Source organism: Lagenorhynchus albirostris, chromosome 10, assembly GCF_949774975.1.
Source record: "Lagenorhynchus albirostris chromosome 10, mLagAlb1.1, whole genome shotgun sequence".
NCBI lineage: Eukaryota > Metazoa > Chordata > Mammalia > Artiodactyla > Delphinidae > Lagenorhynchus > Lagenorhynchus albirostris.
In genome coordinates, this window is record NC_083104.1 from 4,515,469 (window position 1) to 4,542,295 (window position 26,827).

At 38.3% G+C, this 26,827-nt stretch overlaps 1 protein-coding gene and 2 long non-coding RNA genes across 8 annotated transcripts in view; 2 read left to right on the forward strand and 1 right to left on the reverse strand.

Annotated features, from left to right (window-relative positions):
* TMCC1 (transmembrane and coiled-coil domain family 1) overlaps positions 1 to 26,827 on the forward strand; it is a 219,614-nt gene that overhangs the window by 98,740 nt on the left and 94,047 nt on the right. The window lies entirely within an intron of this gene.
* Positions 11,234 to 12,655, reverse strand: LOC132526767 (uncharacterized). Its single transcript, XR_009542690.1, has 3 exons — positions 12,369 to 12,655; positions 12,047 to 12,244; positions 11,234 to 11,575 (listed from the first exon to the last, which is right to left on the reverse strand). It is a non-coding gene; the product is annotated as an uncharacterized LOC132526767 (long non-coding RNA).
* On the forward strand, positions 12,304 to 20,246 carry LOC132526766 (uncharacterized). Its single transcript, XR_009542689.1, has 2 exons — positions 12,304 to 12,942; positions 19,845 to 20,246. It is a non-coding gene; the product is annotated as an uncharacterized LOC132526766 (long non-coding RNA).

The window sequence follows — 26,827 nt, forward strand, 5'->3', positions numbered from 1 at the left end:
GTTGTTAAAGCTATGTTAATATCAGATAGGTTAGACATTAAGGCAGGAAGTATTGCTAAAGGTAAAGAACGACATTTTCATAATGCTAAAATGGTCCTCTCAGTAGAAAGACATAACAATCCTAAGCAACCTTCTCTTGTTGTTTGCTTTGCTGACCATACATGTGTGGTGTTTGGGTCTTTTCTTTTCACGAGTGTTGTCATTTTTCACTGCTAGAGATGTTTCTGAAGTCTGTGAGGGAAGAGTTGTTGTTGCTTTGTGTCTGACTGTGGTTATGTTCATTTTAGCACATGCTCTGGGCGTTGTAAACGATTGTGTGGGGTACCACCTGAGAGAGCAAAGCCTCACAATTATAATTATTTCATTTAGTGTTGTAGTTACTTTTAATGTAATTATTGTCCTTTAAAACATGCCATGCATGAGAAATAGAATTTAGATGAGGACTAAAGACGTGATGTTTCAAAGAATTCTTTTTTAACATTGTGTGATTATGAGTAATAAGGTACTATAAAGAACAAATCAGAAAGGAGAAGCTGGATTCTTGTTAGTAAGCCTTTTTTTTTTTTTTTTTTTTTTTTGGTATTAGGTTTTTAAAGCCCTGCAGTGATGTGTTATTGTCAAAAATCTTCATTTCTATCTGGAGAGAATGTCCTGTTATTTAGAGAATATTCCATTTTTCTGGAAAAAGACATCTGTTGGTTGATCTTCATGCCTAAATGTAAGAAAAGGAGAGAGGTTTAAGGAAAGAAAAGTGCTGAATCAAAGAGCATACTTGGAAATAGACAGAAATACAATTAGTGTAACTTTAAAAAATTTGTGGTAAAAGCACATAACAAAATTTACTATTTAGCTGTACAATTTAGTAGTGTTAAATATATTCACTTTGTTGTGAAATAGATCTCCAAACCATTTAATCTTGCAAATCTGAAAATCTATACCCATTTAAAAACTCTTCCTTTCTCCCCTCCCCTCAGCCACTGTATCCACAATTCTACTTTGTGTTTGAATTTGACTACTTTAGGTACCTCAGATAAGTGGAATCATACAGTATGTGTCTTTTTCTGACTGGCTTATTTCACTTAACATAATGTCCTCAAGGTTCATCCATCTTGTAGCATGTTACGGGATTTCCTTCCTTTTTAAAACTGAATAATACTCCCTTGTGTGTATAGACCACATTTTGTTTATCCATTTATCTGTTGGATGTTTGGTTTGCTTCCACCTCTTGGCTATTGTGAATAGTGCTGCTATGAACATGGGTGTACAAATAGCGTTTCGAGACCCTGCTTTCAATTCTTTTGCATATATACCCAGAAGTGGGATTGCTGGATCATATGGTAATTCTATTTTTAATTTTTTGAGGAACTGCCATATGAGTTTTCCACAGCAGTTGCACTGTTTTGTATTTACATCAGTATGCAAGGGTTCCAGTTTCTCCACGTCCTTGCGAACGCTTGTTTTCTGGTTTTTTGTTGTTGTTGTTGTTAGTTGCCATCCTAACAGGTATGAGGCAATATCTCATTGTGGTTTTGATTTGCATTTCCCTGATGATTAGTGATGTTTAGCGACTTTTCATATGCTTGTTGGCTGTCTTTTGTCATCTTTGGAGAAATGTCAGTTTACATCCTTTGCCCATTTATTCATCAGTTTGATTTTTTGTTGTTAAGTTGTATGAGTTCTTTATATATTTTGGATATTAAGCCCTTTTCAGATATATGACTTACAAATATTTTCTCCCATTCAGTAGGTTGTCTTTTCATTTTGTTGATGGGATCCTTTGCTTTGCAGAAGCTTATTAGTTTGATGTATTCCCACTTGATTATTTTTACTTTTGTTGCCTTTGCTTTTGGTGTCAAATCCAAAAAATCATTGCCAAGACTCATGTCAAGGAGCTTACTGCTTATGTTTTCTTCTAGGTGTTTCATGGTTTCAGGTCTTACATTCAAGTCTTTAATCCATTTTGGGTTAATTTTTGTGCTAGTGGTCCCGTTTTATTCTTTTGCATGTGACTGTCCAGTTTTTCCAATACCATGTATTGAAGTGACTGTTATGACAGTTATTTAAAATTCTTTGTCAGGCAACTCATAGATCTGTTTCTTTAGAGTTGGTTTCTGGAGTTTAATTTTGCTCCTTTAATTGTGCCCTACCTCCCTGTTTCTTTATATGCTTTGTGGTTTTTTGCTGGGGGCATTTGAAAAAAACAGTCACCTACCCCCTGCCTTTGCATACTGGATTCCTTCTAGGACCTCTCAAGCCTTTTCTGATCTTAGCTCCCCCTGGGATTTGCCTGCAGAACTGCAGCTGTAAGGTGCTTTTTGCATCTTGTTTACAGTGTCTTACAACTCTGGTTCCTATTCTCTTAGGGCTCTGAGTTACCTAAGACAGAAGCCAGTCCCTCAGGCAGTTCCCAGACCAGCCAGAAATGGATGTATTGTCTGTTTTGTTTGTGTTCCCAAGGGAAGAGCCTGGCATGAGGGGTTTCTTCCTGGTTGCTCCACACTATGCTCTGCAGGGGAAGCGGCATGAACGGGTATGCCAAACATCCCAAAATTTCCTACCCCTTTCATTGGAATCTTGTGTTGGATTTACAATAGCCTAGGTGCTATAGCTTCTTAAGTGTTCTCTAGAGTTTTTGCAGTGGTTATTCTGGTCGGTCTGTTGTTGTTAACTCAGTGTCTCTGTAGGGGAAGGAGGGCCTGTATTTTCCTAGTCTGCCATTTTGCTGACATCACTCTCCCTAGTATCATTTTTTGAAATATAAATTCTGCCAGATAATGTTTCTCTTTATAAGACATGTAGGTAAAAGGGAATCAAAAATGTAATATTTTGGACTTGAGTAAGGTAATTTGTCCTTTGTGAGGTTCATGTCTGTAAATGGAGAAGATGAAATCTAAAGCAGTGATATCCTATGTAATGTTTTATTTTGGAATAAAGAAATAAGGTAATCCTATCAGATAAGACCATGTTTTCTTTTATGGTTTTCAGGGCATTTGACAAATATTTAATTGAACGTTTACTGTGTGTAAGGTACTATGCAACTGGGATACAGAAAGTATGAGATGTAATCCTTCAAGGTGCTCATTTTTAATTTGATGAAAGACAACGTTAATGCATAAAAAACTAACAGTACAGGATCTACATACGAAATATAAAAGTACAAGAACTATCACTGTGAGCTATGCAGAAGCAGAAATGACAGTGAACTGAACAGGAATGGCTTCCAAAAAAATGGACCTTCAGTAGGTAGGATCTTATCTTAGTGTCTATCCTGGAGGAAAAAAAAATCACACATCCCAAAGCAGGCATGTATAGGCAGTATGTTTGTACTAGCAGAAATGTGGAAATAATCTCAATGGTCATAAGAAAATGGATAGGGCTTCTCCAGTGGCGCAGTGGTTCAGAATCCACCTGCCAATACAGGGGACATGGGTTTGAGCCCTGGTCCAGGAAGATCTCACATGCCGCAGAGCAACTTAGTCCGTGTGCCGCAACTACTGAGCCCATGCGCCTAGAGCCCGTTCTCTGCAACAAGAGAAGCCACTGCAATGAGAAGCCCTTGCACCGCAATGAAGAGTAGCCCCTGTTCACCGTAACTAGAGAAAGCCTACCTGCAGCAACAAAGACCCAATGCAGCCATTAATTAATTAATTAAAAAAGAGAATGGATAAATAAACTGTTCTGTCTATACTGTGGACTGCTGTGTAGCAATTAAATAGTGGAGATCCATATGTACTGACAAAATTTTCTAAGTAAATTTTTTTAAAAACGGATATCTTAGCTTATTTGGGTTGCTATAACCAAGTACCACAGACTGAGACATTTATAAACACAATAATTTATTTCTCACAGTTCCAGAGGCTAGACATTCGAGATCTGGGTGCCAGTGTGGTTGGGTGAGGGCCCTTTTCTGGGTCTCAGAGTTCTTTTTGTATCCTCACATGTTGGAAGGGACTAGGGAGCTCTGAGGTGTCTTTTATACGAGCACTAGTCCCACATGGCGACTGTAGCACCTCTCAAAGGCCCTACCTCCTAATAGTATCACACTGGGTTTTAGGATTTCAACATAAGAATTTTGGGTGGACACAAACATTCAGACCACAGCAAAGGAAGTTTCAAATAATATGTATGGTATGATATTAGTTGGGTTAAAAAACAAACCAAACTAAAAACAAACCTACAAATAATACTGTATACTTTTATAAGTAAATAATATATAAATTCATACTAAAGGAAGTTTAAACTGATAACAGTGGTTACAACAATTAAGCATCTATAAATTACTTGTATAATTAAAAATAAAGAAAAGGCCCAGAAGAAAATTTGTGTAAACACAATTAGTGGTTACTCCTGTATGGTGAGATTATTAACAAATTTTCTTTATATTTTACTGTATTTTCTGAATTTTTACAGGAACCATTTTATTGGAAAATGTTAAATTATAAAGAATAAGTGGGAGATAAGTAATTGACAAATAGTTAATAAAATTAATTTTCACAAAGTGGAATAGAAGAACGAGTAGAATTAGGTGGGGAGATCAGGGAGTTTATGGGTAAGGGAGATGGTTGAGGGAGAGAGAGGGAAATCCAGAATATCTTAGAAACTTTTAAAGTTTTATAGAGTCATTATATTTTTAAGCCATTCATTCAGTAAATATTTAATAAATATTTGGCCTAGTAGGTGCCAGGGTCCCTGCCCCTAAGGAGCTTATGTTTTGATGAAGGGGATGCAGACAAGGAAATTACAGTGTATTAAGGAAGAATCAATTAGTAAGGTGGAGAAAGAGGTCGTTGAGGGTTGATAGAGAAGGTTTTCCTGAAGGAGCAGAAGTCTAAACTGAGATTTGGAGTTAAGTTGAAAGTAATGTGAGATGTCTGGAGAGGGAAAGCAGGGACCAGCACAGGAAACACGTTGTAAACCGTTTTAAGAACTTGATTTTGTAGTGTTTAAATATTTCAAATACATAATCTTGCTGGGTGTTCTTTGCAACATAGCAAACAATAATCATGTTGGTTGTTTGGTACTTAGTAGGCACATTATAAACTCTTCCTCCCTCCCTCTCTTCTCCCTTTACTTTTCTCCCTCTTGTATGCATTCAGTGCAGGTGATGCATGGCATGGGTTTTTTGGGGGAGAAATAAACGCAAATCCTAAAACATTGCTGATGTAATAAAAGGAGGCAGCCTTAATCTAGCATATTTAAAAGAGCCATGTCCAGTTCATCAAAATAAAAATGTTAATTTGACATGGTTTGATGCTGCTTAAATCAGCCATTACAATGAGTTATGGAATTGAATACAAGTAGGTGTTCAAAACAATTTTTTAAATTTATTTTATTTTTGGCTGTGGTAGGTGTTCATTGCTTCACGCTGGCTTTTCTCTAGGTGCAGAGAGCGGGGGCTACTCTTCGTTGCGGTGCATGGACTTATCATTGCGGTGGCTTCTCTTGTTGCGGAGCATGGGCTCTAGGCGCGTGGGCTTCAGTAGTTGTGGCTTGCAGGCTCTAGAGCGCGGGCTCTAGAGCGCAGGCTCAGTAGTTGTGGCGCACAGGCTTAGTTGCTCCACGGCACGTGGGATCTTACCAGACCAGGGCTCACACCCGTGTCCCCTGCATTGGCAGGCGGATTCTTAACCACCGTACCACCAGGGAAGCCCAGGTGTTCAAATTTTTTTAATCATCAATATCTTTTAACATCTTACTACTTAATAAATTATACTATTTTCAGGGTTATTTATATTGACAGTGGCTTGGACTTTTGTAAATAACTTCACAAGTTACTTAATCTGTTCTTGGGTAGATAAAATATGGTATCTTATTGTTATCTATTGTGGGATTCCCAAAAGAAATTTATTTCTGCAAGACAGAATGATCATATCATTCAAGGGGCCTGAATTGCCATAGGGAATCCTGAAACTGGAGATATTATTTACTAAACTTTTTGAAAATAGATTTTTCTCTCTCTTTGCTTTAAAGACAGACAACAACTGAAACAATCATAACTTCTGTAAAGAAAGAACCTATCACATTATTATTCGTTAATGATGGGCTATACCCATTTGGGCAGTTTATAGCAAAATAGTTAAAAAACATGTGCAATTTAGAAAGAAGGAATAAATGAATTTTTTATAATCTATATTCCCATTCCACAAAGAAAAAGTATTCTGAAAAATATTCAAGCTTACAACATGTTGCCTTGTTAGTGTGGAAAAACTAAATTTTACTTATCCCTTGATTTGCGCCTTTGTGTCTTTTTGCGGTACGCGGGCCTCTCACTGTTGTGGCCTCTCCCGTTGCGGAGCACAGGCTCCGGACGCGCAGGCTCAGCGGCCATGGTTCACGGGCCAAGCCGCTCCACGGCATATAGGATCTTCCCGGACCGGGGCACGAACCTGTGTCCCCTGCATCGGCAGGCAGACTCTCAACCACTGTACCACCAGGGAAGCCCATCACTTGTTTTGCGCCTCTGTGTCTTTAACTTGTGTTTTTTCTTCTGCCTGGAATGCCCTTCCCCGTTTTTGTCCATTTGCAGAATTTCTATCCAGCCTTAAAGACTCCAACTTTAAGATTTTTCTTGTCCCACAGAAAGTTCATCTTTCCCTTCTTTGTGCCACCACTGTCCCTATATTATAGCACAAGAACTTTATCACACAGCGTATTTACCATTTTGTTCCACTACCTTCTGCCATTTTTCAGGCAACTTCATAATTCCATCCTACCAAAACTTTTTATCGTTTTGAGCAAAGAACTGTTCCAGGTGCCTTTTACAGTCTTTCAGGGAATTGAAATTTTTTCCATTAAGAGAATTTTGTAAAAACCAAAATAAATGGAAATCCGAAGGTGCAATGTCTGGTGAATGTGACAGATGAATCAGAACTTCCCAGCCAAGCTATAACAGTTTTTTCCTGGTCATCAAAGAAACATGCGATCTTGCGTTACCCTGATGGAAGATTATGAGTTTTCTTTTGACTAATTCCGGATGCTTTTTGTGGAGTGCTGCTTTCAGTTGGTCTAATTGGGAGCAGTACTTGCTGGAATTAATCATTTGGTTTTCCAGAAGGAGCTCATAATAGAGAACTCCCTTCCAATCCCACCATGTACACAACATCACCTTCTTTGGTTGAAGACCGGCCTTTGGTGTGGTTTGTGGTGGTTCCTTTCACTTGCCCCACGATCTCTTCTGTCCCACATTATTGTACAATATCCACTTTTCATTGCCTGTCACAATTTGTTTTAAAAATGAAACGTTTTCATTACGTTTCAGTAGAGAATCACATGCGGAAATACCATCAAGAAGGTTTTTTTCACTTATGTGGAACCCAGAGGTCAAATCGATTTACATAATCAAGCTGGTGCAAATGATTTTCAGCACTTGATTTGGATATTTTGAGTATGTCGGCTATCTCCCCTGTGGTATGATGTTGATCTCAATTAATGTCTCGATTTGATTGCTATCAACTTCAACTGGTCTCCCTGACCATGGAGTATTGTCCAGCAAGAAAATCTCCAGCATGAAACTTCAGAAACCACTCTTGACACGTTCAATCAGTCACAGCACCTTCTCCATACACTGCACAAATCTTTTTTTGTGTGTTTCAGTTGAGGTTTTACCTTTCTTGAAATAATAAAGCATAATATGCCAAAAATGTTGCTTTTTTTCTTCCATCTTCATTATTAAAATGGCTACCCAAAAATTCACCAGTTTTGATGAGTTTTTTTTTTTAATGCATGCTGATATGACAGCTGTCACAATACAGTATAACAAAATTGTTTCGAATGAAGTTAGAGCCAACTAAGTGCTACTAGAGCCATCTTACGGAAAAAACCGATTGAACTTTTTGGGCTAGCCTAATAGGAGGAAGCATGATGTAATGGGAAAAGCAGTGTATTTGGGGTATTTGGGTATTTGGGGTTCTAGTCCCAATTCTAATACCAATTTTGTGATTTGGGGCAAGTTTGAAAATCTCTTTGAACTTTAGTTTCCTTCTCTGTAAAAGTGTAACTTGTAATACATGATGTTCAATAGTAAATACAAAACTTTAATATCAGTTTATTTTTAAAATGTGTTTACAGAGAATTTTAAGAATTAAGCTGGTGTAAAGGGAGGGGCACGTGTTTTGAATATAGAAACCAGCTAAATTGGGATAATTATTTAAATTTCATAAGTTTTCATCCAAGGTGTTTCTGAATTTTTTTTTCAGTAGTAACAGTACAGTCCTAGTTTTGTCAAACAAACAGACATGAATATGTTTATACATGTGCAGGAAAACATACAGTTCAATAAGTTTTAATATTATCCTCAGTGTGGAGTTGTACATGATGGATAAAACAAGGAGAATAAAATAATTTTCTTTTTTTTTCTATAATGGTAATGAAGAAAAATTAAAACAAAATAAAAGACCATATAAAGACCATTTGTGGCTTTGGAGGTAGATTATCTTATGACATACAGTAAGGAAAATGTAAGGAACAGGCTTTTTTTTTTCTTTCTGTTTCCCAGTTTTACTAAGAACTGTTACCTATGGGGGAAAGCAGAAAACAAGATGGCTTAGTGATTGATGATGATCAGCTCTTTTTCAGTCATGACAGGAACAAGGGTTCTTTTTTTTTTTTGTATTGAAGTATACTTGATGTACAGTAATATTACATAAGTCACAGGTGTATAATATAGTGATTCACAATTTTTAAAGGTTATACTCCATTTATAGTTATTATAAAATATCTACCCCTTCCCTCTCCCCACTGGTAACCACTAGTTTGTTCTCTACATCTGTGAGTCTGCTTCTTTTTTGTTATATTCACTAGTTTGTTGTACTTTTTTAGATTCTAAATATAAGTGATATCATACAGTATTTGTCTTTCTCTGAATTATTTCAGTTAGCATTAATAGCCACTGCGTCCATCCATGTTGCTGTAAATGGCAAGATTTCATTCTTTTTTTATGGGTGAGTAGTTTCCCATTATATATAATACTACTCAGCCGTAGAAAAGAATGAAATATATATATTTGCCTCATCTTCTTTATCCATTCATCTGTTGATGGACACTTAGTTTGCTTCCGTATCTTGGGAATTGTAGATAATGCTGCTATGAACATTGGGGTGCATATATCTTTTCCAATTAGTGTTTTTCGGGGTTTTTTGGGTATATACCCAGGAGTGGAATTGCTGGGTCATATGGTAGTTCTTGTTTTAGGTTTTGTTTTTTTGTTTTTTTTACATAGTAGCTATTATTTATTATTATTACTTATTTTAGTCTTTTGAGAAACCTCCATACTGTTTTCCACAGTGGCTGCACCAATTTACATTCCCACAAACAGTGTATGAGGGTTCCCTTTTCCAAGAGTTCTTAATATAGCGTCTGTCGACAAGCTTTAGTGGAATCCATGAACCATTTGGAATGGTGTCAAAAACACTGAGTATGTCCATTCATGCATTTCCTGTATGTCACTCCAGTGACTGAGTCCATAGGTTTTAACAGATTCACAAAGAGTACATGATGCAAAAAGTATTAAGAACACTATGGACAGTTCTTATCTGCTTCTGCATAGAGTGTAAGAAGATGTGGGGCTTCCCTGGTGGCGCAGTGATTGGGAATCTGCCTGCCAGTGCAGGGGACACAGGTTCAAGACCTGGTCCGGGAAGATCCCTCATGCCACAGAACAACTAAGCCTGTGCACCACAGCTGCTGAGCCTGCGCTCTAGAGCCCGTGTGCCACAACTACTGGAGCCCATGTGCCCAGAGCCCGTGCTCCATAACAAGAGAAGCCAGCGCAATGAGACCTGTGCACCGCAACGAAGAGTAGCCCCCGCTCCCTGCAAGTAGAGAAAGCCCGCACGCAGCCAACAAAGACCCAACGCAGCCAAAAATCAATCAATTAAATAAATAAATTTATTTTTAAAAAAGAAAAGAAAAAAAAGAAGATGTGGATTTTTAGTCACAGACTACTGAAAATGGCATTGTATATTTGGATCCCGGAGTAATAGGGAATGATTACAGGGCTGTTGATTTTTCTCTCGGTTATGCATTTTAACGTTTCCTGTTATTATTTTGTAACCTTTGATCTTGATCTGCTGTTCTCATCCAGAAAGCTGCCAGACTCCTCAAAATAAATGAAATTTAGAGATTCTAGTCTTTCCCCTAACAGCTCAATTTATTGAGGATCTTTTCAGTTTTTTGCTTTATCAAGGAATGAATTGGATTCATGTGTTTGAATTACTTTTAACAGGTTTTATTGCATTTAAACAATTCCAGTTTTATCTTTATTTTAATAGGCAAAAACTGAGTAGGTTCCTCCTAGAATGAAGACACCATCCTTTTAAGTCTTCTTATGTGTATATGGCACTTTGAGGATTTATACCCTGTTCAGTTATGATTGATATTTAATGTGTACTTGAGTCTGTAGACTTCTGACATTTTTTTCTAATTCCGTTTCCTCTTTCCTTTTTTTTTTTTTTTTTGTTGGTGGGGGTAGGGTTAGAAAGAATCTTACAGCAATGGTCTGGGATTCTGGCTGCTTGTATCAGAAACACCTCATTTTTATGTTTAAAGACACTATGTCTTGGGAATTCCCTGGCAGTCCAATGGTTAGGACTCCACGCTTTCACTGCCAAGGGTGTGGGTTCAGTCCCTGGTTGGGGAACTAAGATCATGCAAGCCGAAAGCATCTCATTAATTCTTCTGCATTCCCAGGAGAAGTTTTCTGATTACTTGGTTTCTTTCTTTGTAGGAGAAAAACGGAGGTACTGGTACTCTTACCATTAAAAAGAAAACACACGGAATTCAAGTTCTCTGTCAACCTACTTTCCACTTCGAATTAAATTTCAATCAGTTAGTTTAACTGTTAGGTTACATTGCATACTCTGAACCCAGATATGAAGGAGTCTTCACTTTCATTCAGAGCTGTTCATCTAGTAGTTTTTGTAAGCTTTGGAATTTCACAAAGTTTAGTTAAATATGTGCAATTCTTTTCCATTTAAAGTTTTTTGGAATAAAAATTTCATATATGCGTTTGGGTTAGAGTAATTTTTTGGAGCCTTGGCATCCTGCTATTTGTTTGAATTTGGTACCTCTTTTCTCCTCTTCCGAAGGTACTGTGAAATGTGTCATATTTCAGGTGAATTTTTAAAAATTGTGCATCATATTTGTTGATAATTGGAAACAGTAGTATGTGATATGGGCATAGTTGAGAATAACCATTGCTCAAAGATCTTTTTTTAAAATTTTATTTATTGATTTATTTAATTTTGGCTGCATTGGGTCTTCGTTGCTGCACGCAGGCTTTCTCCAGTTGCGGCGAGCAGGGGTTACTCTGCGATGTGGTGCGCGGGCTTCTCATTGTGGTGGCTTCTCTTTGTTGCAGAGCACAGGCTCTAGGCGCGCAGGCTTCAGTAGTTTTGGCTCGTGGGCTCTCGAGTGCAGGCTCAGTAGTTGTGGCGCACAGGCTTAGTTGCTCCATGGCATGCGGGATCTTCGCGGACCAGGGCTCGAACCCATGTCCCCTGCATTGGCAGGCGGATTCTTAACCACTGCGCCACCAGGGAAGCCCCAAGATCTATCTTTTCGAATTCATTTTTCTCACCTGAAGAAAAAATTTAGTAACACTATATGGTTTACTTATAATATTGAGATTTTAGAGAGAAGATGCCTGCTTTGCTTATCTGAGTTGGATATTAATACATATTTCACAGGGTTGTTTGAGAAATCAATGGGATGAAAGATGTTAAGTACTCAACAACTGCATATAGTAGGTTCACTTCAAAAAGGCTGTATGTAGCCTAACACGTCGTCCTCCTCACAGAGAATTGAGAGTCACTGGAGCAGGAAAAAATTAATATATGCCAAAAAGTTCTGCCTTGGTCAGTTATTAAATTCATTCAGAAGTAATGAAAAATTTGGAGAGGAGCATATAGAGTGGACAGTTTCATTAAAATGAAGCTTTTTCCTTAAATTTGCTGTCTGGAAGCAGAATCAAATAGGAAGAGACTAGTAAATGATAACAAAATATTTTTTTATCTTTGGAACTGCCCTCACAATTGACATTTTTTCATACCTTTTTTACCTGCATTAATTCAGTCTGAGCTGTTCCTTTTGTGTGTAGATTTTTTAAAGTTACATTGTTCTAATGAGAGAGGGAAAGCGTCTCAGGAGACAGTTTCAATTTGTTTAACTTGCTCACGAAGTTGAAGTCACCCTCGGAATAGGCGTCTCTGCACCTGACATTCCTGCCCCAGGCCGGCCGGACCCCTCCCTGTGAGTAAGAGGAAAGGCTTGGCCAATTACTTAGACAAAGCCGGACGGCTGCCGAGCCGGCGGGGAGGAGTTTCCTTCTCGGAGTAGGGCTTCTTTCACACGGTTTCGCCCAGCAAGATTACCTGCGGCGGAGGTTGAGTAGGGGTTGTTGTCTTTGCCGCGGACCCCCTCCACTGGGAGGGGTCGGGTGGGAGGAATCGTCGAGGTTGCCAGTTTCTCCTGGAGGCAGATGCCTTCTGACCCCAGCGCTCCGGTCCACCTCCCACACAGACAATCAGGTCCGTCCCCGGAGTCTCAGGTGGCACCACGGCGGCATCCTAGGCTAATGATTTGGTGGAAAGGGAAGGGGTGGTCCTTCTGCCTGGACCCCTCTCGGCTGACTCACAGGAAGTGCTAGCAGGGCCGGGCACTGGGCGCAGCAGCTCCAGGATTCCGCCCTCCCCGCCGCGTCTGCCGCCCTCTCCCTCCTACGTGGGCTTTGCCGTATCTCCCGTAGAACAATGAAGGACTTCCAAGTTTGCTAAGACTCGCAGGCACATTCTTTGGACTTCTGTGATAGTCTTCAAAATGTTTTGCCACCGACTTTTACAAGAAGCTGTTTTTTAAAAAGCCCTTCCCTTCGTGGATTGCTTTGTCTGAAGATTACTCAGGGTGACCATGGTTCAGCGCTTTAGCCTCAGGAGGCAGCTATCCAAGGTGGGTACCTTGGGTAGCTTTGTGTGTGTGTTTAGGGGAAACTCTCACCAGCTTTGGCGTGGTCTCCTTTTTCGCTAGAACTGTTCTGTCAAGCCTGCCTCCTCCGGTGCTAAGGAGGGACAGAGGGAGGAAGCGCCGCCTTTTGTTCTTTCCTCAGACAGACACAAAGGTTTAAGGCTGACTGCACTGGAAACCCAGATTTTGTTCCCCTAAAACTAAAGCTATCATCTGTGAATTTGCAGGAAGTTGTAGTCTGCTTCTCAGTTACAGTTTCCAGAGGGTGTGAGTGAAGGAGAGAATAGTGAGTAAAAAGTGCATGTTTAATTAGCAATTCATGTAGCAGCTTTTGGCCAAAATGAGAAAGCTTTATTGGTCTTTGGAATCAGTGCTTTCATACAGAGTTTAATATTAAACTGGGGAAAACTACCATAAAATAGTTCAATAAGCATGACCGCCTTGAAAATGTTAACATGAGTGGTTGTATTAAGAAACTCGCTTATTCCTTCATTAAGGAGTGTGTGAAAAGCAGTACCTGAAGGCTCAGGAATCAATTTTTATAGAGTTGTGCTTCAAAAACAGGTTTCACGTGTGCAGCTTTGGGGGAAAACTTTTAAACTAAGAAAATCAAACTTAAATTTAAAAAAAGAAAGAAAGAAAGAAAGCAAAGCCCTCTTAGAAGAGGGGCTGCTGATTTTATGAATCAGCCTTGGCAGTGGACCTCTGTTGACGCAGTCACTGAGCTCTCTTTTTAAGTGAGTGCAGAAACTACTTTGGAAAGAGGTGTGCTGAGAGTTGAGCTTATTTCAGAAACCCATTCTGTTTTTTAAAAGCTCTATTTTTAAAATGTAGCAGTTGGTGGCTAAATTGTGTCACAGTTCATTCTCTGCAGACAGAAGCTTAAACAAATAGTAAATCAGTAGACATTCTACACTTCCTTGGTTGTTAGTCAGAATTGTTAAATCCTGAAATGCGTTATTGTCTTAAGGGGAAACCTTTAGTTCCTCACAGGTGACCTCAGTGTAGGATGTGTGCATGCAAGCAAAAATGAGCAAAGCTCTTGCCTTCATCCCCATGTCAAATTTTGTCTTTTTTCTTGCATCTCCAAGCCTAACGGGGACTTTTTAGGAGTATTAGAATAAATTTTCCTTGCTTCCCTTCTCCTCATTCCAGGTGTGTGGGTGGGGGTGAGGGGGCTGGGAGGCCTCCACATTTCTCCTGAACAATAAAGAGAGTCATTTTTGTTTCTCCTTCACGTGATCCTCTGATCACGTATTTTCAAATATATAGTACAACTAAAAAACGGAAGTTGTGTAGATTGTCAGGGCAGTGACCTTTCTGCATAAGGATGTTTGAAACAAGTGAGAGCTAGGTGATAAGTTTCTAAGTAGAAAATAACTGCTTTCTAGGTATTTCTCTCCCAATAATTTTGTGAACTTTTAACACTCTTTTCACTCTGTACTGTATGCATGACTGTGATTTATGGGGCGGGGGGAACACTTTTAGGGGGATTAGGAGCACATCTTCTCTATAACATGAAGAAATAAAAGGTACAGATTATGTAAAAAGACTCCAAGAGTTGACCTCTTTTAATTCCTTTTTCTAACATCCCTCTCCATTTTAACATGGTTTCTGGGTCCTAAACTGGATGGTCAGGACCAAATCGAAGGAAATTTGTTTTCTATCCAGAGTCCTTAGCATAGTAATGAATTGAAAAAAATTCAGTAATGAATTGAAAAAATAATATTCTTAATTGTTTCAGTCTGTATGGCACTAAAATATGGAGGAGAAACTGAATAGTTATGTCAAAAAAATTTTTTTAACTACAGTGAATGCACTGTGCCCCTATTCTGTCTTTTTGGCTAAATCCACATTACCTGAAAACAGAGGCCCTGTTGTACCCCAGTGCATGGTATTTCTGGCACACGTGGAACACTTAAAGTGAAATTGGTTTTTTGCAGGTCAAAAACAGTTGAACAATGGCAATTTCATATGATTCCAGCTTTATGAACAAGTGTTTTTGTCAATAAGAGATAATCTCCCACAAATGTAGACTTGTCTTAAGATGATCTCATATTTATAAAGCAATTTCCTATTTTGATGAGAAGAAATACTCTTGTGATCATCTTTAAATTTTGTTGGAAATTTTCTGAAAGAAATTATTTATAAATGTTTGCAGTGATTTAAAACCCAGTATCTAATTTAAATGGTTTTTTTTTCCACCAACAAACTTCTTTTTATTCCTTAGCTGCTTTTTTTTTTTGCGGTACGCGGGCCTCTCGCTGCTGTGGCCTCTCCCGTTGCGGAACACAGGCTCCGGACGCGCAGGCTCAGCGGCCATGGCTCACGGGCCCAGCCTCTCTGCGGCATGTGGGATCCTCCCGGACCGGGGCATGAACACGTGTCCCCTGCACCGGCAGGCGGACTCTCAACCACTGCGCCACCAGGGAAGCCGTCCTTAGCTGCTTTTTATCTTTAAGTTTGATAGTCATGTTTACTTACACTGGGTATTTCCCCTAGAATATTCAAATGATTCCTTCAGGCTAGTGTATTTTGACATCTGAACTAAGTAAAAAGGAGGAAGTAAATTAAATAGATGAAGTAAAAATCTTCATTTTAAAAGCGAGATGCTCAGTTATTCTTTTTGACCAGATCCCAGTTACCTGACTCCCAGAAAAGTTCCTTTTCCTTGCCATTTTAGATTATTTTCTTCCTTTATAGTTTTCTCACATGTGATTTCACAATAGTCGCTAAGGAAAGCTTTTTCTTTCTTCCCTAAGTCCTCTTCATGAGCCAGCCGAAATAGTCTGAAACCTGCCAGTTTGGACATTACATTTAATTCGCCTAATGATCCTTAAACTTAGGTGGTATCAGCTTCATTTTGTCATTAAAGAAACAGGTTCAGGGGCTTCCCTGGTGGCACAGTGGTTAAGAATCAGCTTGCCAATGCAGGGGACATGGGTTCGAGCTCTGGTCGGGGAACATGCCACGTGCTGCGGAGCAGCTAAGCCCGTGTGCCGCAACTACTGAGACTGCACTCTAGAGCCTGCGAGCCACAACTACTGAGCCTGCATGCCACAACTACTGAAGCCCGCACACCTAGAGCCTGTGCTCCACAACAAGAGAAGCCACCACAATGAGAAGCCCATGCACCGCAGCAAAGAGTAGACCCCGCTCGCTGCAGCGAAGACCCAACGCAGCCAAAAATAAAATAAATAAATAAATTACTTTAAAAAAAAAAACAAAAAACGGGGGCTTCCCTGGTGGCGCAGTGGTTGAGAGTCCACCTGCCGATGCAGGGGACACGGGTTTGTGCCCCGGTCCGGGAAGATCCCACATACCGCGGAGCGGCTGGGCCCGTGAGCCATGGCTGCTGAGCTTGCGCGTCCGGAGCCTGTGCTCCACAACAGGAGAGGCCACAACAGTGAGAGGCCCGCATACCGCCAAAAAAAAAAAAAAAGAAAAGAAAAGAAAAAAAAAGTTCAGAGAAGTTAATTTTCCCAAGATCAGCCAGAGGCAGACTCAGGTTTAAACTTAGGTCTAACTCTAAACCCATTCTGCTTCCCCACACCAACTGCCTCCCTAAATTTCTGGTGTATTAATCAGTTTACTCTCATGGACTATGATATTTCTCCATGCTTATAGAAAACAGTGTAGTAAATAACTTAGGTAACTGCTTTGGAGCAGCCCTTTTCAATAGGGCTGAAATTAATGTCTGATAGGGTTTGAATATATCAGTCAAACTTGGTAAGTGTTTTCCACAAAGTTGTTTTCTTTGGCCAGAGAAACATCAATTTGAGTAAGATAGTTGATTTAATAAAGCCATATTAAATGTAGTTGAAGCTTAACTGCATGTACTTACATGAAACTTTATAAACTGTATTGCCTTTTAGAAAATGTCTTTGTTAAGGAGAAGAATTTACTCTTGAGTTTCTATAATAATGTTTAAGGGATGAAATACAATGAATTAAAAATTCAGAAAGTCTTGTTTTAACTCACTCTGGCTCTGTTGTCCCTCCCCGCCAACCCCCTCAAATCTTTTAAATGGGTAATAGAAAATCAGGTTTTTTCTTCTTTTCTGGAATTTCAGTTTTTTAGAAGGTATGGTAAAAGCTGAGGAGAGTCTGAGAAAATAGTTTTAAGATTGTTTTGGTAAGAATATTATACTCTTTTATTTTTTAATAGTAATCATTTCTGTAGTTCAAAAATAAGAAATTACATAACTGTGAACTCTTGCTTCCATGTCTTTTCAACGGTTTCGTATCCCTGCCTCCATAGGTAACCAGTTTCTTGTTTAGCCTTCCATTGTTTCTTTACTCACATGTAAGAAAATGTGAACATGTATTTTCTGACCTTTCTAAAATGAAAGATGAAGGCTATACAGTTTGTTCTAAGGTAATAGCTTGAACTTTAATTTTCCAGGAATGGATGCTCAGTAGTTATCTCAGTTTGGGGTTCACATTTATTTTCACATTTTCAGAGGAGGCTTACTTCCTTTAGGACAGATATAGCCACACAGAATCTACTTTCTATATCAAAGATAATTAAAATAACAGCAAATCAATGATGACTTGATTATTTTTTCATTCATATCACATTTATTTCCTACTCAGTTGGAGAGCTTTCTTTGGCTATATTAAAATTTTTCATTTGGTGAAAAACATAGAATATAAAAACCATACCAGTGTATTCTGGGTTGGCCTGTGAAGAGATTAATGGCCGAGAAATAGGAGTTGTGGGACTTTTGTCCCCCAATTCACCTGTTGACTTACTGAAATAATTTCATTCAGACTTGTAGAGCACTTGAAAATATTTTTGTCTAAAAAGGTTACTCTTGCCCTTCCTACATTTGATAGTGTCCTATTATTTGGTGTCAGTTTGGTACCAGCTTAAGAGACTTAAGATTTAGAGAAGTGTTGGTCATAATCTGAATTCTTAAAACTATTAAATTTTCAAACGTAGTCTCCTTTGAATTTCCACCTGATTTCTTTTGGGTTTATGACCTGTGATAATATACATGATTGACTTAATCTTTCAATGAATGTACTCTTATTAGTAAAAGGAATAGGGATCTCTCATTTCCATTTTAAGTACATTAATTGGGGTCTTTAAAAAGTATTTTGATGGCTAAAATTTTATGTATTTTTACCACAATTAAAAAGAAAATATTTCAAACCCTTTTAATGATAAATACTATATGGGTACAGTGAAGTAGTATTTTATGTAATTAAACAACTCAAATACATAGGCCAGGGAGTCAGTACCAGATGGGTGCTTTTAAATAATGAAAATGTATACAACATTTCTTTCATGCTTTTTTTTTTCTTTTTCAAGCTTTTAAAATTTAATTTTCTATAAGTTACTTCAGACATCAACTTGTTTCATACTTGTAAATATAATGTTTTATATTTATATTTTGCTATCAGTTAAATGTTACATCTTCATGTTAATCATTAACCCACTTTTAGGAGGCTTAAGTCAGGTAGTAATGTCATCAACGTTATAAGGTCATTCTGATGCATTACATAACCAAAATAGGAAGACTGATGGATGCTGCTCTTCTGTTACATGAAATGAGACCCTAGTAAAATCAGTTCCATATATTGTGGATGTGGTGGGAACAGATAAGGAATAGAGAATGGCTTTCCTATTCAATTATATTGGCAATAATAGGCTGAAATAGAGAAACTAATTTAAAAATATGTGTATTGTAATTCTGAAATGTTTTCATGATGTTGATGCCAGTTTATTATTTAAAAATAATAGTCAATAACAGTAAGTTATTGACTATAGATTTGAGACACTGGAATATGCTACCAAGAGAAGACACAGTAAAATCTCCTTGGAGTGCGTTGCTTTTTTGTTTTTTAAGTACACAACTTTCATTTGGTGTTGACTTGAGTATCATTTTCCTGAAAGAGATGGCTATATTAAATGACTCAATTAGATTCTTTGAAGTTGGAATATGTTTACCAAGGGCTGTTAGTTTTGAAGATCAATGAGCTGATATACTTGAAAGCACTTTGAAAACTATGAAGCACTATATTAATATAAGAATTTAAGATTATGGTGTTTTTATTCTGTCATTCTGTAAGTATTGTTGCAAAGAAGTGACTGTACTTTAAAACTACACTTTGAAATATGCACATATACACACACACACCTTTTTTTTCATACACATAGGCTATCTTTGGATAGGTAGCAGTTGATTGCCTCTGAGAAGATTGGACCTGGGAGACTTGGGTTGGGGGTGGGAGGGAGACTAACTTTTTTTTTTAATAAATTGATATCCCCATTTTTAGTGTTATAGATCTTTTTTTAATAAATTTATTTACTTTATTTATTTATTTTTGGCTGCATTGGGTCTTCGTTGCTGCACCCGGGCTTTCTCTAGCTGCAGCGAGTGGGGGGGCTACTCTTCATTGCGGTGTGCAGGCTTTTCATTGCGGCGGCTTCTCTTTGTGGTGGAGCATGGGCTCTAGGCACGCGGGCTTCAGTAGTTGCGGCTCGCGGGCTCTAGAGCACAGGCTCAGAAGTTGTGGCGCACGGGCCTAGTTGCTCCGCGGCACGTGGGATCTTACCGGACCAGGGCCCAAACCCGTGTCCCCTGCATTGGCAGGCGGATTCTTAACCACTGCGCCACCAGGTAAGCCTGGGAGACTTGCTTTCTAAAAATTATTTACCATGTACATACACTTTGTTAAATAATAGTCTAAGTCAAATGTGTTAAAAGATCAAAATGTAGAATTGAATTTCAGACTCATTATTCTTCAGTGAAAACCATTGCCAATAGTTTACTTAAACATTAATGGTTGGAAGATGATATTCTTCTGGGCTTGATACTTTCTCCCAACCATACATGTTATTCACAGATTGAAGATAACTTTTTTTTTTTTTTTCGGTAGGCGGGCCTCTCACTGTTGTGGCCTCTCCCGTCGCGGAGCACAGGCTCCAGACGTGCAGGCTCAGCGGCCATGGCTCACAGGCCCAGCCGCTCCGCGGCATGTGGGATCTTCCCGGACTGGGGCACGAACCTGTGTCCCCTGCATCGGCAGGCGGACTGTCAACCACTGCGCCACCAGGGAAGCCCTGAAGATAACTTCTGCATGTAACACATAAGTTTGTAGTATAGAGTTACCAACCCTTTAAGAAATTTTTTAGATGGACCTCTTTGGAGTAAGTTAACCATACTATAATGAAAGCACATTTTGGGAATGGTGTATAAAGGCAAGAAGACATTTTACTTGTTATATCTGTATGTAGAAGTGGCATGTAATACTTAATAAAATATTCTGATTTGTTCTTAATCATTTTGGCTTACATGAGAAAATTAGAAGAATTTGCTCTTTTGGATACGTTGGGGTTAGTTACGACTAACCTCTGCTATATATATGGACCTGTAACAGTCCTACCGCAAAACATGTTGAATAAGAAAACAGTGCAGGGGGCTTCCCTGGTGGCGCAGTGGTTGAGAGTCCGCCTGCCGTTGCAGGGGACATGGGTTTGTGCCCCGGTCCGGGAAGATCCCACATGCCGTGGAGCAGCTAAGACTGTGCACCACAGCTACTGAGCCTGTGCTCTAGAGCCGGTGAGCCACAACTACCGAAGCCCGCGTGCCTAGAGCCCGTGCTCCGCAACAAAGAGAAGCCACCATAATGAGAAGCCGCGCACTGCAACGAAGAATAGCCCCCGCTTGCTGCAACTAGAGAAAGCCCGCACGCAGCAACGAAGACCCAATGCAGCCAAAAATAAATAAATAAATTTTTTTTAAAAAAGAAAACAATGCAAATTGAATTTGCCTTGTGGTAGCACAGGAAATTGCCATTAAATTTCAACCTGTTTCCATCAAAAGTTTTGTAAGAAACAGATTACTTTGTGTGCCTTTATTAGAAATTTAGTGTTTGAGAAGAATCCATGTTAAAGCCAGCAGTGTCTAAAATCCAAAGGTAACACGTATAATAAACATTTCACAGCTTTCCTTTTCATTCAATAAAATTTATCCCAAAGGTGTTCATCATTGAAATTAAGTAAACTGTGGCTGGCTGTGTGACTTTAGACAAGTAATTTGACCTCTCTGAAGCTTTCTTTCTCCTCATCTGAAAAGTGTCATCGAGGATCCTTGAGAGATGTAAAATTATGTGATCTGTTTGTGAGCCAGATTATAGTCCTAAGAAAAATGACTTTATATAGTAAACACCAGGGAAAGTATGTAGTTTTATACCAGGAGGGATCTAATGTTACACAGTTGTTCTTAGCTAAAGTAAATAAATTCATGACTCTAATGGATAGGCTTAGAGTTTAGATTCTAGCCGGCTCTGGATAATTCAGATTTGAAAATAGCAAGAAAATTAGTTTTACACTTATTAGAGACCGAGCGCTGAGATGATGTACATTTCTTCTACCTCTTCTTTGTCAGGAGAAAATTTAAAATTTCTCTGTGGAAACAGATATTCCTTATAATGGAAATTTACCTTATACACAACAGAATTTTCTTCTTATGATGGTATATTGGAATCCAAGTCCTTTTTCTTGGACAAAACACACTCTTCTTACTCTTAAGGAAAAGTTAATCATAACTGGGGGAGAGGGGGGAGAAAGGTAAAAAGCTAATAGAAGCTTCTTATTTTTACCAATTAACTCGTCCTTTGAACCTGAGGTGGGCTTGAAAAGCCCTGTAGAGGAAGTGGGATTTTAGCTGGACCTAAAGGATTTGGATTAGTGGTTCTCGACTTTCCCTTCCTGTTAGCCCCAACATACTTCAGAATTGCAACTTAGTCCAATAACTCTTTGTAGTGAACAAAGAAATGAACGTTTCCTCTCATTAATTTTAATCACCTAAACTTAAAAGATTCCTTAGTCTTTTTTACGTCCCTGGAAGTTCTATTGAACTTTATAGTTTGATATGAATTATATATTCTAGGTATTTTAGTTGCATCTGTAATAAAATTGTCATTTGGTTTTGGAAAAAAAAATGTGACTTAGGCTTAAGGTAGTAGTCATTTGGAAGGTGACTTACAAAATCCTTCACCCTTCTGATGCATACTCCTGGAGAACCCCTTCCTTTGCAAATCATTGATGTCGATGAAGGACAAGAGGAAAATATTCCAGGAAGGGGGCAAGATCACCAGATATGGTTTTGTTGAGAGGGAGAGGTATGTCATATTCAATATCTGTTATTTTTAGGGAGTTCTAATGTGAACATCCTTTAAAAATCTAATCCAAGAGTTAGTTTATATTTTCCATGGGGAAATTTAACCAAGGTAATGAGGGGGGTTGCCAGCCTAAATGCCGTAACTTCTGTGGAGTGAACAGAGGGGTAAAACTAGGAAGCTGTCTTCTAGATAATGTATGTGGGTTGTTTAATATTGCCGCTTAGTGTATGGAATTTTAACTGCAGAGTCTTAGCATACTTCTCTAACATTCTTTCCATCTTCTAATCATTTGATGAAATGTACATTGAAATGATACAAACAACACCTGAGTATAATTGCCCATTCTCTTTTTGTTGCAGAGTGTTTGTGTGTGTGTCTGTGTGTTGAGACTTAGGAAACTAGCCACAAAGGTTGGTCTCAATTAACAAATTCTCTTTGGACAAAATTGAAAATCTGACCCAGGCTATTCAGTATCTAGTGGTGAGTGTTTATTTTAGTTTTGAGTCTTAGGAAATGATGTTATTGATCACTGTATTGAGATAACACCCAACGTTTGGGACTTCAAGAAATTTTAGAGCATATAGTAGAAATTCTGTGTATATTCTAACTTGGAGAGAACTTGGAACACAGTAAATGAGGTCGTGCATGTAGATGAGCGTCTCCCTCACATCTTACTACTCTTTTCCTTTACTCAAGCTGCTTGAGCTGTACCCTGTCCTTGCTGTTTTTTCAAATGCACCACAGCCTCAGGTCCTTTGCACTTGTCCTTCCTTCTGCCTGTAATCCTTTTTCTCGAAATATTGGCTTGTAAATCCTTGAAGTCTCAGCTCTGAGGTCACTTTTTCAGCAAGGCTTTGGCTGACTGTTTTCTTTAAAATAGCAAAATTACTCCCTACACACACACTTGTTCCCCAGCTCTCCTTATTTCCCTTCTCAGTTTCTTTTCTTTTACCCCTCCAGTTTATTTATTGTCATCTGATATATGTGCTATATATTTTTCTTACTCTGCCCCCCAATCATGTAAACTTTATGGTAATGATATTTATCTATTTTGTTCATGTCTATATACAGGAACATAGAATAGTGTCTGGTACTTGGTAAGTGCTAAATATATATTTGTTTTATGAATGAATTTGAGTATAAAGAATAATTAAAAAGTGGCTAGTCTACTTTCTTCCATCTCTTCCCATACTAGTACCACCATCACCACCTCAGGCTGCTTCTAATCCAGCCTCCCTTCTGCTGCACAGTAATCTCATGTCTGATAAGACTTGCCACTTAGTAGACACCAGCTAAATATTCGATGAATCTCTGCTAATATTACCTTCCCTCCCAGATATCAGACAAGTCTAAAAATCAGAAATGGCAATAAATTGTCAACCTCACTCTAGTTCTTGAATTATTGGTATCCACATTTTAAAATTCATCTTTTTGATATGATGAAAAGAGCCCAGAAGTAGAAACCCACAGGTTTCCTGTTCTGTGTGATTTTTGACAAATCACTTGATTTCTCTGTATTTCAGTTCCTGAATCTTAAAGTAGCATAATGATACTCTTGCTACCTCATAGAAACAAGTAAACATTGAATATGTTTGAAATGGTATTTAAAACTCTTAAATATAAGGTAATATTACAAATCACATTTTACAACTATCAAATACTTCTAAATAGTCAAGGCCACTGATGTGGCTTTCAGTCTTTTTTTTTTTCTCTCTCTCTCTTTGATTACATGTTGGAAAATAGAGGTTTTCCCTCCCCACCTTTTAAAGCTCTGTGTCAAGCGGTGATAGCCACCTTTACTGAGTGCTACATCGTATGAAAAAAATGATCACAAAAGAAATGCTAGAGCTGTACTGACTATTGGGAAGTTTTCTGTGTTATATCTGCATTTTTCCTAGACTTTGAGATTTAGGAAATTGTTCCTCTATAGATTTTGTCATATAGACTCCTGCATAAAAGCATCACTACTTAGAAACTAAAATCCTAATGAAATTTCCTTTCTCTGTTATTCAATGAACAAATACATTTAGGTATTTAGACATTATAATGTAGAGACTTTTAGGGACCTGACATCTTTCAGTCTGGCTAAACTGAGAAAAAGGACTCATACTTCATTCTGCTGAAGAGAATAGTGACCCAACACTTGAGCTGTCACTAGGTTTGACAAACCTAACCCAGCTGTTGTATTAACCACAAAACACATTTGTGTTTGAATATATATAGTGGCTTCAAGAGTCGCCTTGCCTGTTTTTCAATATAAGGGAAAGGGCAAAAGGCTGTTATAAAATAGCTTATCTTATAGGACAAGCTAAATAGAATTCCCCATTCTGGTCTCTAAATTAGCTGAGTTTTTAAACAACTTTTCATCTTCTAAAGTTGTCAGGAATACTTGTGCTTTAGCTGATAAGTGGAAGCTCTTTCTACCACTACCCTTCGTATTTCCTGTGTCTAGCCTCAAATAAAAGAAAAAAAAGAAGGAAATAACATATTACAACTACTATACAATATTATATTGTAATAACATGTTACAGCTCATATGATAATCAAATTGTACTCAGCAAGCACCTGAAAAGTCATAGAAAAGATGGCACACATTCCCAATAGATGCCCGTCTCCCTTTTCTCCCAAGTCCTGCTACTCAAGTAAAAGTAGTTCCCCGTGAGAGTCAAAGGAGGAGTAAGCAGTGAGGGAGACTATGTCTGTCAGTACCACTCTAATTGTATAGCTTTGAAGACTTAGAAATAGAGACCTTCACTCTGGCATTATTGTTAACTTCACCCATGTCACTTCACCACATATGCTTTGCCAAGATCTCCAGTGCATCCTCTGTGTTGCTAAATTCAGTCATCAGTTCTTAGTTCTCATCTTGATTTTAACTTTTGGCATGTTGGTCACTCTGTCCTCAGTGAAACGCTTTCTTCACTTGGCTTTCAGGATACCACACTCATGGGTTTTCCCCCACCTCATTAGTCCCCACTAGTCAATCTCCTTTGCTGATCTTTTAATTAATGTAGCTATGGCCTAGACTTAGTCCAATTCACTACTTTCTTGGTGATTTCATCCTGTCTTACAGTGTTAAATACCATCTATATGTTGACAGTTCTCAAATGTATATTCCCAGTCCTGATCTTCCCCTTGAATTCCAGACCTGTATATTCAGCTGCCTATTTGACATCTCCATTAAGATGTCTATTGGACATTTTAGACTTAATATGTCCAAAACTAAGCTTCTGGTATCTTTTCCCCTCCCTGGTTCTCTTGAACTTCCCCTTCTCAGTTAACGGCACCTCCACCCTTCAGGCCTGAAATCTTTGAGTCATCTTTGGTGCCTCTTTCTCACTCCCAATATATCATTAAATCCTCTTGACTCCACTTTTAAATGTATCTAAAATTTGCCAATATCTGTTCTCTGCTGCCACCCTCTTTCACCTGTATTACTGTATTAACCTCCTAACCAGTGTCCTAGCATCAACTTTTGCCCCACTAGAATTTATCCTTATCACAAGAAACACAATGATACTAATAAAACTGAAGCCAGATGATATTATTCATATGATTAAAATCCTCCAGTGCTTTCCTCTCTCACTCACTTTTACATGGCCTTTAGGGCCCTACACAATCAGTTTCTTCATTAAACTCTCTGACCATACTGGCCCTCTATGTATTCCTGGAACATACCAAGCATTCTCCTCCCTCAGTACCTTTGCAGTATACTTTACTATCTGCCTGGGTTCTTCTTCCTCCAGGTAGCTACATCACTCATTTGGTCATGGCTTTCAAATCTTACCTTAAATGTCATCTTCTCACATCTCCTCAGTGAGACCTTCTCTGAGCACTCTAAAATATAAAATTACAATATCTCCTTGTTTTATTTTTTATTCCTAGCATTTATTACCTTCTAGTATATAATAACTCTAATATACTATATAATTTACTAATTTATTTTGTCTGTTCTCTTTCCCCCTCCCCGCGCCCACCTCAAGAATGTAATTCCTTGGAGAGTTTTTGTCTGTTTTACTAATGTATTTTCAGCACCTAGAATATAGTAGATGTCTAGTTCCTATTTATTGAATACATGAATGAATCATTTATTTGAAGAAATGGAAGGAAAGAAAAGAGCCATCCTGAATTAAGAATATAATATTCCATGGATCATTGTGTTTTATTATCGAACAGGAATCTTAGTGTTTAACTTATTAAAAGTGATTTCATCGTTTCCCTTGAATGTAACAACAGCAAAACTGATCTTTTGCCTAGTCTTTATTTTTTAGCTTTTTTATAAATAATAAATCCCTAGAGATTTCTTCTTGCCAACAAGAAAAATCAAAGTTATTCAGTCTTATTTAGTTTGATCCTACGAACTAGATAGAACAAATGTTATTGTCCTACTTAGTAAATATATAAAATAAGATTTCAGTGTTTCTTATAACTATTTGATTTTAGTTAAATTCATATTAACACAGAAATTTCTCCTGTTTTGGTAGTAAATGCCAAATTCCTTAAGTAGATTAAATTCTAGGTGGGAAGATAAAGCAATGAAAGAAGACAAAACTAAGTTCTATTTAATTGTGTCCATATGTGGGCTATATACTAGTGCTCTGAGAACTTAGAGAGGGGAAGGTAAGCTAGGAGAGCTTGAAGGAGATGGGCTTTGACAGATAGATGGGCAGAAAGCCAGTGAGAGGAGAGGAAGCAAAGAGCCAGGCGGAAGATTACTGTCTTTTCTTTTCTGCATT